The sequence below is a fragment of the Bubalus bubalis genome, chromosome 19 (assembly GCF_019923935.1).
Source record: "Bubalus bubalis isolate 160015118507 breed Murrah chromosome 19, NDDB_SH_1, whole genome shotgun sequence".
NCBI lineage: Eukaryota > Metazoa > Chordata > Mammalia > Artiodactyla > Bovidae > Bubalus > Bubalus bubalis.
Window position 1 is genome coordinate 58,935,476 of NC_059175.1, and position 13,459 is coordinate 58,948,934.

Consider the following 13,459-nt stretch of genomic DNA (forward strand, 5'->3'; position numbering starts at 1 on the left):
GGAAGTGAAGGTTGGGGGACTTCCCTGGCTGCCCAGTGGGTAAGACTCTGTGCTTCCACTGCAGGGAACTAAGATCTCAGATGCTGTGTATCGTGGCTAAAAAAAAAAAAAAAAAAAAAGTTGGAGGCAGGGGATGGGATTACGCTGTCAAAAACCAAGGAATATGTGAGGGTACCAGAATCTGAAAGGGGCAAGGAAGGATTCTTCCCTACAGGCTGAGAAGTGAGTATGGTCCTGCCACACCTCGATTCAGACTTCTAGCCTCCAGAACTCTGAGACAACACATCTCCATGTGAGTATGTCAACACATCTCTGTGAATTTTCATGACACTTTTTTTTTTTATCTCACTGCACAACATGTGGGATCTTAGTTCCCTGACCAGGGATTGAACCTGTGCCCCTGCAGCAGAAGTGCAGAGTCTTAACCACTGGACCTCCAGGGAAGTCCCTTATGATACTTCTTCACAGCAATCCTAGCAAGCTAAATGTAGTGTGCTACACAGAGTAGTTTCTGGATGGAGGAGGCTGCCTGGCCTGCTTCAGACTTTGTGTGAATGAGGAATGAACCTTGACTAAGATAATCCATGGAGGTTTAAGACTTTAGTTGCTATTGCAGCATTTCTTGGCTTATCCAGACATTTAAGCACATGAGTAGACCCTGGTTGACCTTTTCAGCATCATCTCTTTGTCACCTGATTTTTCAGTGATATATTTTATGCCTTTGGGATTTAAACACTTTTTGTCTAAAACGTTCCTCCTGTTTTTGGTTTTAATCAGGAGAAATCATATCCTCTTAATGCCCAGCTTTAAAGCCCGTCACTATCTCTGGAGACATGTTAGTTGTATCAGTTACCTATTGCCAACAGAGTGCTACGTAACAAATGACCCTAGAACACAGTAACATTTAATATCATACTTCCCTGGGTATGCTTGATATTGGCTGACCTAGTCTAGGCTCGCATGTGCTTGCCTTTCAGCTGTGACTTAAGTCCAGGACTGTGTCACATGTTTCTCATCCTCCTTGGACCAGCATCACTTACCCAAGACATGTTTTTCTTATAGTGATGGCAGAAGCATGAAAGGATAAGCCCATCTGTGTAACCACATTTTAACTTTCTACACATGCCTTATCCACTAACATCCTTTTTTCCAAATTAAGTCGCATGGCCCAAGCCCAACAAATATGGGATGTGGAAAGTATCCTTTGCTTGTGGAGATAGGTGTGCATGTGTGACTATTACTGAGTGGTCATCTGATCTAACCTATCATTTAATTCTTCTAAGTATCTATTTTTCTCACTGGTAAAGTGGGGACAATAGTAACTACGTCACTGTGTTGTGGTCAAAAATTAAATGAGACATTGTAATGAGATGTGCACAGGGCAAGAGGATTTCCTGAGAGGTAGCTATTGTCATCATCAAAGGGACCATTGCAGACTCTGGGCAGGAAGGGATTTTAAGACATCATTTTAACACTTTCAAGTGTAGGGAAGAGTTGCAGAAAGAGTACAAAGAACTTTTGTATGTCCTTCACTCAAATTCACTGGCCCTTAACATTCTGCCACATTTGCTTTCCCCACACCATTTCAGACTTAGTTTGCAGATAGCATGCCCCCACGTTTTTATGGAAGTTTCTCTTGGCCTGGATTAGGGTGCCGCTGATGGGTCTTTTTTTTTTAATTTTTACTTTTTGGCTGTACCACTTGGCATGCAGGATTTTAGCTCCCCAACCAGAGATCGAACTCACACCTGCTGCATTGGAAGCACGGAGTCTTAACCACCAGGGAAGTCCCTATAGCTGCATCTTTATAGAAGGAATTTACAGTGGGAACTGACAGTTTCCACTCATCAGCTCAGGAACTGAAATGGAAGAGGCTTCTGTGTGGTGCCTTTGAACACTGCCATCTCCTTGTTTTTTAGACAAAAGCTCAGATGTTGACTTGGATCATTTGATGAAAGAAAAAACATCCACTCTCACATAAATATAAATCCAGCAGGCAAAACTAGCTGGAGAGAGTGCCTTTGGTCAGTGGGCTCTGGGCCTCTTGATTTGTTCAAAAGGATCCATGTGGTCACATGTGGATGGGACTTTCCCTAGTGACTTGTTCTAACCCACAGCCCTGATCATGTTGCTCATCTGATGAAATGCTTCAAAGACTTCAAACTCATAGAAATAGAGGGAATAAATGTGGTTGGCAGGGGCTGGACGTGGGGGGAACTGAGGAGAAGTTGGTCAAAAGTTGAGAACTTCCAGTTATAAGAAAAGTCCTGGAGACCCAAAGTGCAGCACAGTGACTCTAGTTAATAATACTCCAGGGTCTTCTTGCAGTTGGCTAAGAAAGTAGATCTTAAGTGTTCTCACCACACATAAACACACACACATGCTCACCACACACACACTCACCCAGACTCACCACACACACTCACCACACACACACTCACCACACAATACACACACCATACATATACCCACCACATACACTCACACACACACACACACACACACACACACCCAAAGGTAACTATGTGAGGTGATGGGTACTTGATTGTGGCAATTATTTCACAATGTATATCATGTTGCATACCTAAAATATATACACTTTGTATTTGTCAATGATACTTCAATAATGCTGATAAAAAAGCCTTCCCCATAAGGTAGGTCTAGATGAACCTATTTGCAAGACAGAAATAGAGACAAAGATATAGAGACAAAACTATGGACATGAAGGGGAGAAAGGGGAAAGGGGGTAGGATGAACTGAGAGACTGGGACTGACACATATACATTATTGATGAGGGAGTGCTCACTCACTCAGTGGGGTCTGACTCTTTGCGACCCCGTGGACTGTAGCCCATGGAGCTCCTCTGTCCATGGGATTCTCTAGGCAAGAATACTGGAGTGGGTTGCCATTTCCTCCTCCAGGGGCTCTTCCCCATCCAGGGATTGAACATGAGACTCCTGTGTCCTCTGCACTGCAGGCAGATTCTTTACCGCTGAGCCACCCCGACTGGGTAAAGCCCATACACTATTGATGCTATGTATAAAGTAGATAACTAATGAGAACCTACTGTATAGCACAGGGAACTCTACTTGGTGCCCTGTGTTGACCTAAATGGAAAGGAAATCCAAAAAAGAAGGGATATATCTATATGTATAGCTGAGTCACTTTGTTGTACAGCAGAAACTAATGCAACATTTTAAAGCAGCTGTATGTGTGTGTGTTAGTTGCTTAGTTGTGTCTGACTCTTTGTGACCCCATGGACTACAGTCCACAAGGCTCCTCTGTCCATGAGATTCTCCAGGCAAGAAAACTGGAGTGGGTTGCCAATTCCTCCTCCAGGGTATCTTCCTGACCCAGGGATCAAACTCACATCTCCTGCATTGCAGGTGGGTTCTTTACCACCTGAGTCACCAGGGAGGCCCGGGAAGCCCCCAGTAAATCAGCTATACTCCAATAATAATAAGTTAAAAAGTCTTCCCACTCACCAAAGGATGGAGGGAAAGTCCCAATGTGGAGTGCTGCCAGGGGGCTTTCTGTGTCACAGTCCTGCACACCCTGTTCTTCACGTGTCTTTGTGTTTGCACAGGCTGGCCTTCATACGTGGAGTTTCTTTTTCTTCATTTTCCATCTGGAACGCTTGTCCCTTCCCTTGTAGAGTCCACCAAACCATTACTTCCTTTGTGAGACCTTCAACAGCTCCAGGCAGGATCACGTCTCTATGACGTCTCTATGACCAAGGACTCCCAGTTGATGGGGAACCTGGCTGCCTGCACCGCCTCCCTCTCCAGGGCACAACACCGGCCAAAGATGCCTTCTCATCTTCCCGTCTTCCAAGCTGTGCCTGACACAGAGTAGACAGGCCATGCATTGCAGAAACACTACATGGACAGATGCTGCAAGGTAGACTCTCAAAAATAAAAATCCACGAGTTTTTATGTAGCAGGAGGGTTTACATTGCTTCCTCAGCTATCAGCTAAGTGATACGAGTGTCAGAGAGAAACAGTGATCCACTGTGGCCATAGCTTCTGTATGGCTAATGAAGAAGTGGGGTTTCATGTTGGAATTCCTTTCCAACACTTCTTAGAAATTTTCTAAGTTTTCCCAAAATCCTGAATCCTGAGGATATAATCAGACAAGCAATTGAGAAAAGGGGAAAAACAATAATTCTCCTATGAGAATGAAGGGCTTCCCTGGTGGCTCAGTGGTAAAGAATCCTCCTGCCAATGCAGGAGACTTGAGTTCAATTTCTAGGTTGGTAAAATCCCCTGGAGTAGGAAACGGCAACCTACTCCAGTATTCTTGCCTGGAAAATTCCATGGACAGAGGAGCCTGGTGGGCTGCAGTCCATGGGATCACAAAGAGTTGGACACGACTGAGCAACTGAGCATGCACATACAAGAATGAAAGATTAATCATCAACCTGGAGACGTGACTGGTTAGGAGTCCACTGATGTCAGGTCAAAAGCAAGAGTAGGAAGAAATGACAAACCTCAGGGTCAGGACATTTCAGGAAACAATGACAAGAGTGCTCAGGATGGAAGCGGTCCCAGCGTACTCTGTCTTGCCTGTAGCTGTTGTGTGTAGGCTTTCATGGTCCTGTCTCCTGCTAATGGTGAATCTTTCTTGCTAATAAAAGAAATACTAATAAGTCCATATGCATAGTGTATTTTATGCAAATGTTGTGAGTGGGGTTATAGGAAATAGCAAGGGACTTCCCTGATGGTCCAAACAGTTAAGAATTTGCCTGCCAGTTCAGGGGACATGGGTTCGATCCCTTCTCAGGAAGATCCCACATGCTGCTGCTGCTGTGCTGCTAAGTCGCTTCAGTTGTGTCCGACTCTGTGCGACCCCATAGACAGCAGCCCACCAGGCTCCCCCGTCCCTGGGATTCTCCAGGCAAGAACACTGGAGTGGGTTGCCATTTCCTTTTCCAATGCATGAAAGTGAAAAGTGAAAGTGAAGTCACTCAGTCGTGCCTGACTCTTAGCGACCCCATGGACTGCAGCCTCCCAGGCTCCTCCGTCCATGGGATTTTCCAGGCAAGAGCACTGGAGTGGGGTGCCATTGCCTTCTCCCACACGCTGAACAGCAACTAAATCATGCACCACAACTACTGAAGTCTATGTGCCTTACAGCTTGTGCTCCCAACAGGAGAGGCCACCGCAGTGAGAAGCCTGAGAACTGGAACTAGAGAAAACCCTCTTACAGCAACAAAGACCCAGAATAATTTAAAAAATGTAAAAACAGAAAGAAACTAAGTTTGGAAGCCAAGTAGGCCCTTAGACTGCAACTTTGACATGTAAGAACAGTGCTGTTAACTTTTCTGGGAAACTCAAATGTGACGTTATTTCAGTGATGTCTGATCGTATTTGCTGTTTTCCTGAGTTTGAGTATCTGCTGTAGGTTACAGTTCTTTGTAAAATGGACAATATTTTCATTGTATAGAGAAAGGAAAGGAGCTTATGTTTCACTGTTTTGTGTATGTGTGTGTGTGTGTTTTTTTTTACTGTAGCCCCTCATTTAAAACCATGTCATCAAAATGTTATAATGTTTTATATATATATATATATATATATATAATATATATGTATAAACTCAACATTCAAAAAATTAAGATCATGGCATCTGGTCCCCTCACTTCATGCAAATAGTTGAGGAAACAATGAAAACAGTGACAGATTTTATTTTCTTGGGCTCCAAAATCACTGCAGATAGTGACTGCAACCATGAAATTAAAAGAGACTTGCTCCTTGGAAGAAAAGCTATGACCAACATAGACAGCATATTAAAAAGCAGAGACAGTACTTTGCCAACAAAGGTCCATCTAGTCAAAGCTATGGTTTTTCCAGTAGTCATGTATGGATGTGAGAGTTGGACTACAAAGAAAGTTGAGCGCTGAAGAATTGATGCTTTTGAACTGTGGTGTTGGAGAAGACTCTTGAGAGTCCCTTGGACTGCAAGGAGATAAAACCAATCAGTCTTAAAGGAAATCAGTCCTGAATATTCATTGGAAGGACTGATACTGAAGCTGAAACTCCAATACTTTGGCCACCTGATGTGAAGAACTAACCCCTTGGAAAAGACCCTGATGCTGGGCAAGATTGAAGGCAGGAGAAAGGGATGACAGAGGATGAGATGGTTGGATGGCATCACCGACTCAATGGATGTGAGTTTGAGTAAACTTCAGGAGTTGGTGATAGACAGGGAAGCCTGGCGTGTTATAGTCCATGGGATCACAAATAGTCGGACGTGACTGAGCGACTGAACTGAACTGAACAGAACAATTTTAAGAGTTCCTAAGAGTTCTATTTCTCATTCCTGAATCCCAGCAATGAATATCTGTTGAGAATTTGGGAACACTAAAGACGATTTGTCAGTTCATGTAGGGATTCTTTGTAGTTGAAAAACAAGCCAAGAAAGAAGCGAATGGTAATAAGAAGGCTAAGTTTTGTGCAGGTGACTTCTATCTGCCTGAAGGCTCGTCAATCTTTCCAGGTGGTGCTAATGGTAAAGAAATCACCTGCCAATGCAAGAGACATAAGAGACTAGGGTTTGTTCCCTGGATCAAGGAGATCCCCCGGAGGAGGGCTTGGCAATCCACTCCAGTATTCTTGCCTGGAAAATCTCATCAACAGGGAAGCCTGGCCATCTACACTGGTCCATAGGGTTGCAAAGGGTTGGATGCGACTTAGCATGTATGCATGCAGGTTCTTCAGGAGACATTTGCCCCCAGCTCTGACAGAGGAGCAGAGGGTCAGATGGAGGAGGAGGGGCAGAGCTGGACTGAGTGGAACTGCTTGTGTACCCCCTACTCGCACCCCCCCATGGAACCCAGGTGCCAGACCCACGTCTGCCTTCACCAGAGCCAGCAGGAAGCTCCCAGGGTTTTAAGAACTGTCAGGGGAGTGTGTAATTTCCTCAGTTCTGTCTCATCAAAACAAAAATTGAAGTGACGGACGGACCAGTGTTACAACCCTCGGACAGACCAGTGTTACAGCTCTTGGACGGGCTGGTGTTACAGTTCCTTGTTACAGCTCAGTTTTATTTAGAAAGTAAAGGAAAACACATCCTCAAGGTGTGAGGGAATGTCGACCCATATGTTTTTCCTCCTCCTGGGCCTGCCCTGTGTAAATTGGGCTAGCCAGGAATGCTGTTTGTTTCACCTGAGGTCCTCACTCCCGTCCTCAGACCTTCCTTTGTTCTATTTTTGGGGGCCTTTCCCTTCCTTGTTCTTTTAGCCACTGCCATTTTGGACTCCTTTTTCCTATTCTAACTACCCAACAGACCCATGAAGGGGCTGGATGACTTTCTCCTTCAGAGGGGAGCGGGCTGTCCTGAAAGGCAGGTTATGATGGGAGGGCTTGAAGGAGAATGCAGTGCTGGGGTGTCAGGATGACCCCAGCCCTCCCGGAAGTCTAGGCAGGGAAGCCTCGTGTTGGCCTTGTGGGGTTTGGGGGGGGCAAACAGCCCCTCTATCCTGTTGTAGTGTTAGTTGCTCAGTCGTGTCTGGCTCTTTGTGAGCCCATGGAACGTAGCCCACCAGTGTCCTCTGTCCATGGGATTTTCCAGGCAAGTACGCTAGAGTTGGTAGCCATTCCTTTCTTCAGGGAAACTTCCCAACCCAGGGATCAAACTGGGGTCTCCTGCACTGCGGTGGATTCTTTACCATTTGAGCCACCAGGGACCCAAGTCCCCACCCAGGCTGGAAAACAAATTCAAATGTTTGATGGGGGTGGGGCTGCCCTTGGGTTATATTTTTATCACTTGACTTGGATGCTAAGATCTAACTCTTGGTAGACAAAGGGCGCACTTCTCAGATGCTTGAAAAATGCATTTTCAGATGCATTTCAGTCAAAATGACTTTAGGGCGACCCCTCCCTCAAACCTCTATGCCCTTCTCAGATTCCTAGAAAAGAGGAAAGACAAAAATACTGTGACCTCAAGGAAGATACAATTCAATTACCCCCTGGGAACGGAAGAATTTGCTTCAAAGCAACAATGGTGTGTTTGCACAGACCAGGTAGAGTGAGTTTGGCTTTGATGACTAACCCAAAACTCTCATAGTCTCAACTGTTTCCTGTGCTTTGGAAACTGTAGCTGCTATTGCAGAGCCCTGGCTCTTTCCCAGGCAGTGTGATGGAGAGCTGAGACCCCACTGTTTGAATCCCAGCTGTGCCCTGACTGTCTAACACGGCGCCTCCGCTCATTCCGTCTTCTGTCTGCCTCACGGGTGGAGGGGTGGGATGTCTGAGGTGACAAGCCGATGGCCATCAAGGCATTTTCTGCTTCCCAGGCCACACTGAATGCCTGTTGGCCTTTACATTTCTGTGAAGAATGGGAGTCAAGGTTTAATCCCTTGCTTTGATTTAATCCAGATCAGTAGGTCACATTGCTGTGGTCACTTCATTATAGAACAAAGAATTTTCTCAGGTGGACACTGGCTGTATGTTCCCAAGTGTTACTGCATGGACAGGCTATCAAAAATAGGTAAGACTTCAGTGGTGTCCCAGGTGGGCTTCCCAGCTGGGGCCAGTGGTAAGGAATCTGCCTGCCAACGTGGAAGGCATGAGAGACACGGGTTTGATCCCTGTGTCCGGGAGATCCTTTTGAGTAGGAAATGGCAACCCACTCCAGTATTCTTGCCTGGAAAATTCTGTGGACAGAGGAGCCTGGTGGGCTACAGTCCACGAGGTCCCATAGAGTCAGACACGACTGAGCAAGCATGCAAGCCTCAGTGGTTTCTGGTGATGCTGATACGGAAAGCTCAGTCAATAGGAAGCTGGGACTGGAACCATTTACTGAATCCTATTTATCCCCGGACTTGCTGACTCTCTCTTCTGCCTCCCTTGTTCTCTATCTCCACCCTCTTCCCCTCTCTCAGTTTCTCTTCACTTTCCTCATCTACCTTTTCTTCTCATTTAGGCTGTGTTTTACTTTCTCCCTCCCACCTTTTTTTCCTTCTCCTTATGCCTATGTTGACTTAACCTCTGGCCAGCTGTTCATAATCTTGAGAGCATCCATATTCTCTCTTCTGCAGCCTCTCCTTTTACCAGAAACAGTCAGATGCCGCAGGGATGGGGGGCTGTTTCCCACGAGATTAATCCTTTATGTAGAGCACAGGAGAGAGCACCCACTAAAGACTGCACACATTTTTCAGATTCCTCTGCGTTCCCTGAGGGTTTGAATGAAAGGAAAGGCACACCCACAGGAAGCAGCTGGTCCTCAGCAAGACAAGGAGGTGTGTTAATGTTTGTCTGCGCCTTTGCACGCCAATGACCTTCCAGTGAGGTCCTCTGCCTTCCCTGTGGCCCTGGGTCAGTCCTTGCTGATCTGTTATCCCTTTCTGGCCCCTGGAGCCCAGGAGTCCCACTTCCTCCTGCTGTTTCCTATACCCCTCCAGGTGCCTCCCCGCTACCCCCTGGCAGGTTTACTGTTCTCCATCCTCTTGCCCAGACAGCTTGATGATGATCTAGCTTTCGTCCTGCTTCTTCAAAACTTTGTTCCATGCCTTTCAAGATGTCAGTTAGTTTAGCGGTCCCCAACCTTTTTGGCACCGGGGACAAGTTTTGTGGAAGGCATTTTTTCCATGGATTGGGGGTGGGGATAAATTTCGGGATGATTCTAGTGCGTGACATTTATTGTACACTTTGTTTCTACTTGGGCTTCCCTGATAGCTCAGTTGGTAAAGAATCCGCCTGCAATCCAGGAGACCCTGGTTCCATTCCTGGGTCGGGAAGATCCGCTGGAAGAGAGATAGGCTACCAATTCAGTATTCTTGGGCTTCCCTGGTGGCTCAGCTGGTAAAGATTCTGCCTGCCATGTGGGATACCTGGGTTCGATCCCTGGGTTGGGAAGATCCCCTGGAGAAGGGAAAGGCTATCCACTCCAGTATTCTGGCCTGGAGAATTCCAAAGACTGTATAGTCCATGGGGCTGCAGAGTCGGACACGACTGAGCGACTTTCACTTTCTCTTTGTTTCTGTTATTGTTACATCAGCTCCACCACAGATGATCAGGCATTATTAGATCCTGGAGGTTGGGGATCCCAGACTTAGTTAATCTGCTCAACCAGGGTGGGTGTCTTAGAAGCAGAACACCTGCTTTCTGATATCAATTTGCTTGCCTTCTCTGGGCAGGGCTGCAGCCCTGAGGGGATGAGGGTTATTAGAAAACACCTCTGCTTGAAAGTGTCTGCCCTCAGCCCATCTGGCTGCCATGTGCCACAAATTGGGAATTCACTTATATTTATAAAATTTCTTTTGAAATGAAATAACTACCAGGAGGATTGGTCCTAAAACATTGCTACTGTGTTAGGGTCTATGATTTTTATGATGTGGAGTAATCTATCAGAACAGATACTCCCAATTACAATATTGCTATTACATGAAAGTTCCATCTCCTTATGGTGTTCTTCATATGTGGTTTCTGGAAAAATCTTGTTGGGAAAGGGAAGGCTTATTATTTCTCTAAAATAATCTTCACCTTTCTTCATTCCTATTTTTTTTTGGTCTTGTGGCATGTGGGGTCTTAGTTCCCCAACCAGGGATCAGACTCCTACCCCCTGCCTTGGAAGCAAGGAGTCTTAACAACTGGACCACCAGAGAAGCCCTGATGCTCACCTTTCTTAATCACTGGTAATGGCTCCCTCATCCCTGAATTTCAAAGTCTCTCCTAGTCCTAGCTATTTTTGTTTAGCCTGCAATCTCGCTAGTGTGTGACAAATTTCCTTCTCCAGATGCTGGTTTCTGGGCTGGTCACTGTGGCGAGGTGTATACTTTGGTGGCCTTCTGGGTCTAATGGCAGCTTCGACAGAGGAGGAGGCACACATGTGGTATGATCTGAGAGGCAACCCAAGCTGCTGCTGTTGCTAAGTCACTTCAGTCCAACTCCGTGTGACCCCATAGACGGCAGCCCACCAGGCTCCTCCGTCCCTGGGATTCTCCAGGCAAGAACACTGGAGTGGGTTGCCATTTCCTTCTCCAATGCGTGCATGAATGCTAAGTCGCCTCAGTCGTGTCTGACTCCGTGCGACCCTATGGACAGCAGCCCACCAGGCTCCTCCATCCTCAGGATTCTCCAGGCAACCCAAGGGGCCCTCCTAAATTATGCTCTACCACTGACCCTACATGATCCTAGCAATAGCCACAGTGTTCATTCATGGGCTCCGGCCTTTTGGAGAGGACGTGAAGGGGCTTCAGTGGTCATGGAGCTCCATGCCTATTTTTAAAGAGGGAAAATCCGAGGTCCTCTGTGGTTGGGGTCTTGGCTAAGCTCACCCACGTGCAGTGCTGGGTCTAAACTCCAGTCTCCTAATTGGGGAGTGTTGTGTTTTCCACCCTGCAACACCTTGGTTTAGTAGATACTATGCACGATCAATGACCACAGTCATCAGACCACTACCATCTGCAAGGACTAATATCTGAGACTGTTGCTCTCCACCCCTTGGCTGCCTGGAGTTAATGCAAGAAAGGAAAAGGAAAGCCAGAAGTAAGACTACTCCTTGAAAGACTTACTGTATCTAGAACAGCACTGTCCAATAGAAGCACAATGCAAGCTACCTGTGACATTTAAATTTTTCTAGTAGCCACATTTAAAAAGCAAAATAATTTTTTAAAAGAGTAAAATAATTTAAATATCCTTTAATTCTAATTATATATTAATTACTTAATATTAATAAATATATTTTATCTAATCAGACACCCAAAATGTTGGGTTGGCCAAAACGTTCATTTGGTTTTAAGTAAAAAGACAAGACTTTTTTATTTTCACAAAGAACTTTATTGAACAATGTATTCACTAACTGAACAAGCTTTTCGGCCAACCCAGTGCAATATCAATATAAAAATTATTAATGAGCTATTTTGCATTTTTCCCCCCGGATGAAGCCTTTGAAATCTGGAGCATATTTTACACATTCAGCACAACCCAACTGGGACTAGCCACCAGTGGCTATTGGTACCGTATTGGGCAGTGTAGTCCCACTCTACACCGAGTCACTCTATCTGATCTCCTCTGTTTGCTGTACTAGAGGACAAGGCCCTCCAAATGCTGCGAGGTTCAGGGAAATTGCTCTGATTCATTAAACCCTACAAGTAAGGGGATCATACAATTAATAAAGCAAACCAAAACTGTTGAGGGAGAAAGGAGGGGGCTTTCTTAAAAGTTGTGCCAGACACCCTGAGGAAACCATAGTTGAAAAAGACACATGTGTCCCCATGTTCGTGGCAGCACTATTTACAATAGCCAGGACGTGGAAGCAACCTAGATGTCCATCGACAGATGAATGGATAAAGACGATGTAGTACATATATACAATGGAATATTACTCTGCCTTGAAAAGGAAGAAAACTGAGCTAGTTCTAGTCAGGTGGATGAATCTAGACCTTGTTATACAGAATGAAGTAAGTCAGAAAGAGAGAAACAAATATCATGTATTAACACATAGATATGGAATCTAGAAAAATGGTACTGATGAACCTATTTGCAGGGCAGGAATAGAGACACAGACATAGTGAACAGACTTGTGGACATGGTGGAGGAAGGACAAGGTGGGATGAATCAAGAGAGGAGCACGGAAACATATATGTTACCATACATAAAATAGCTAATGGAAAGTTGTTGTATAACACAGGGAGTTCAACCCTGTGCTCTGTGACCACCTAGAGGGGTTGGGTGGGGTGGGGGGTGGGAGGGAGATTCAAGAGGGAGGGGACTTATGTATACTTATGGTTGATTCACACTGTTGTATGGCAGAAACCAACATAACATTGTAAAGCAATTATCCTCCAATTAAAAATAAATTTAAAATAATAAAATAAATGAATCTTAAAAAAAAGTTGTGCCAGACAACAGGAGTACACTAACACTGAGCCACAGACCAGGACACGTGGTCTCCTAGTTATTAAGAGACTCCCATGCGAGGAGGCGCTGGATGCCGAGGTTGCTCTGGGAGTCACTGGGTAGCCCTGGATGGCCAATGGGCAATGTGAGACAGAAGACACGTGAATGAAGGCAGTGAAGAAGCATCCACAGACATCTGGGCAAAGCACTTGTGATGTAATTAAGGGTGAAGGAGGAGCCGATCCACTGAACAAGTACCAAAAAACGGAAGTAGTTTTAATGGCACAATGTGAGATTTACGTACAACCCAAGCAGAGTTCCTCAGCACTGAGAAGGCATTTCTGAGACTGGTGATGCTAGTGCCTTCTGCGCACTTTAAAAGTAGCATGAATTCACTCTATCCAAGGCAAAGACCCACCGGCTGCAGAGAAGGAAGATAAACTAGCAGATGTCAGAGTCCCTTCAGCTCCAGATCCCAAGATAAGATTAAACTCCTGGGGCTTCCCTGGTGGCTCAGTGGTGAAGGGTCCACCTGCCAATGAAGGAGACACAGGTTTAATCCCTGGTCTGGGAAGATCCCACATGCTGCGGGGCAACTAAATCCATGAGCCACAACTACT

The 13,459-nt window shown here is 45.6% G+C and overlaps 1 non-coding gene across 1 annotated transcript; it reads right to left on the reverse strand.

Annotated features, from left to right (window-relative positions):
• Nucleotides 1-371: 371 nt before the first annotated feature.
• TRNAR-UCU lies at nt 372-443 on the reverse strand. The gene has a single exon. It is a non-coding gene; the product is annotated as a tRNA-Arg (tRNA).
• Between the last annotated feature and the right edge of the window lie 13,016 nt (nt 444-13,459).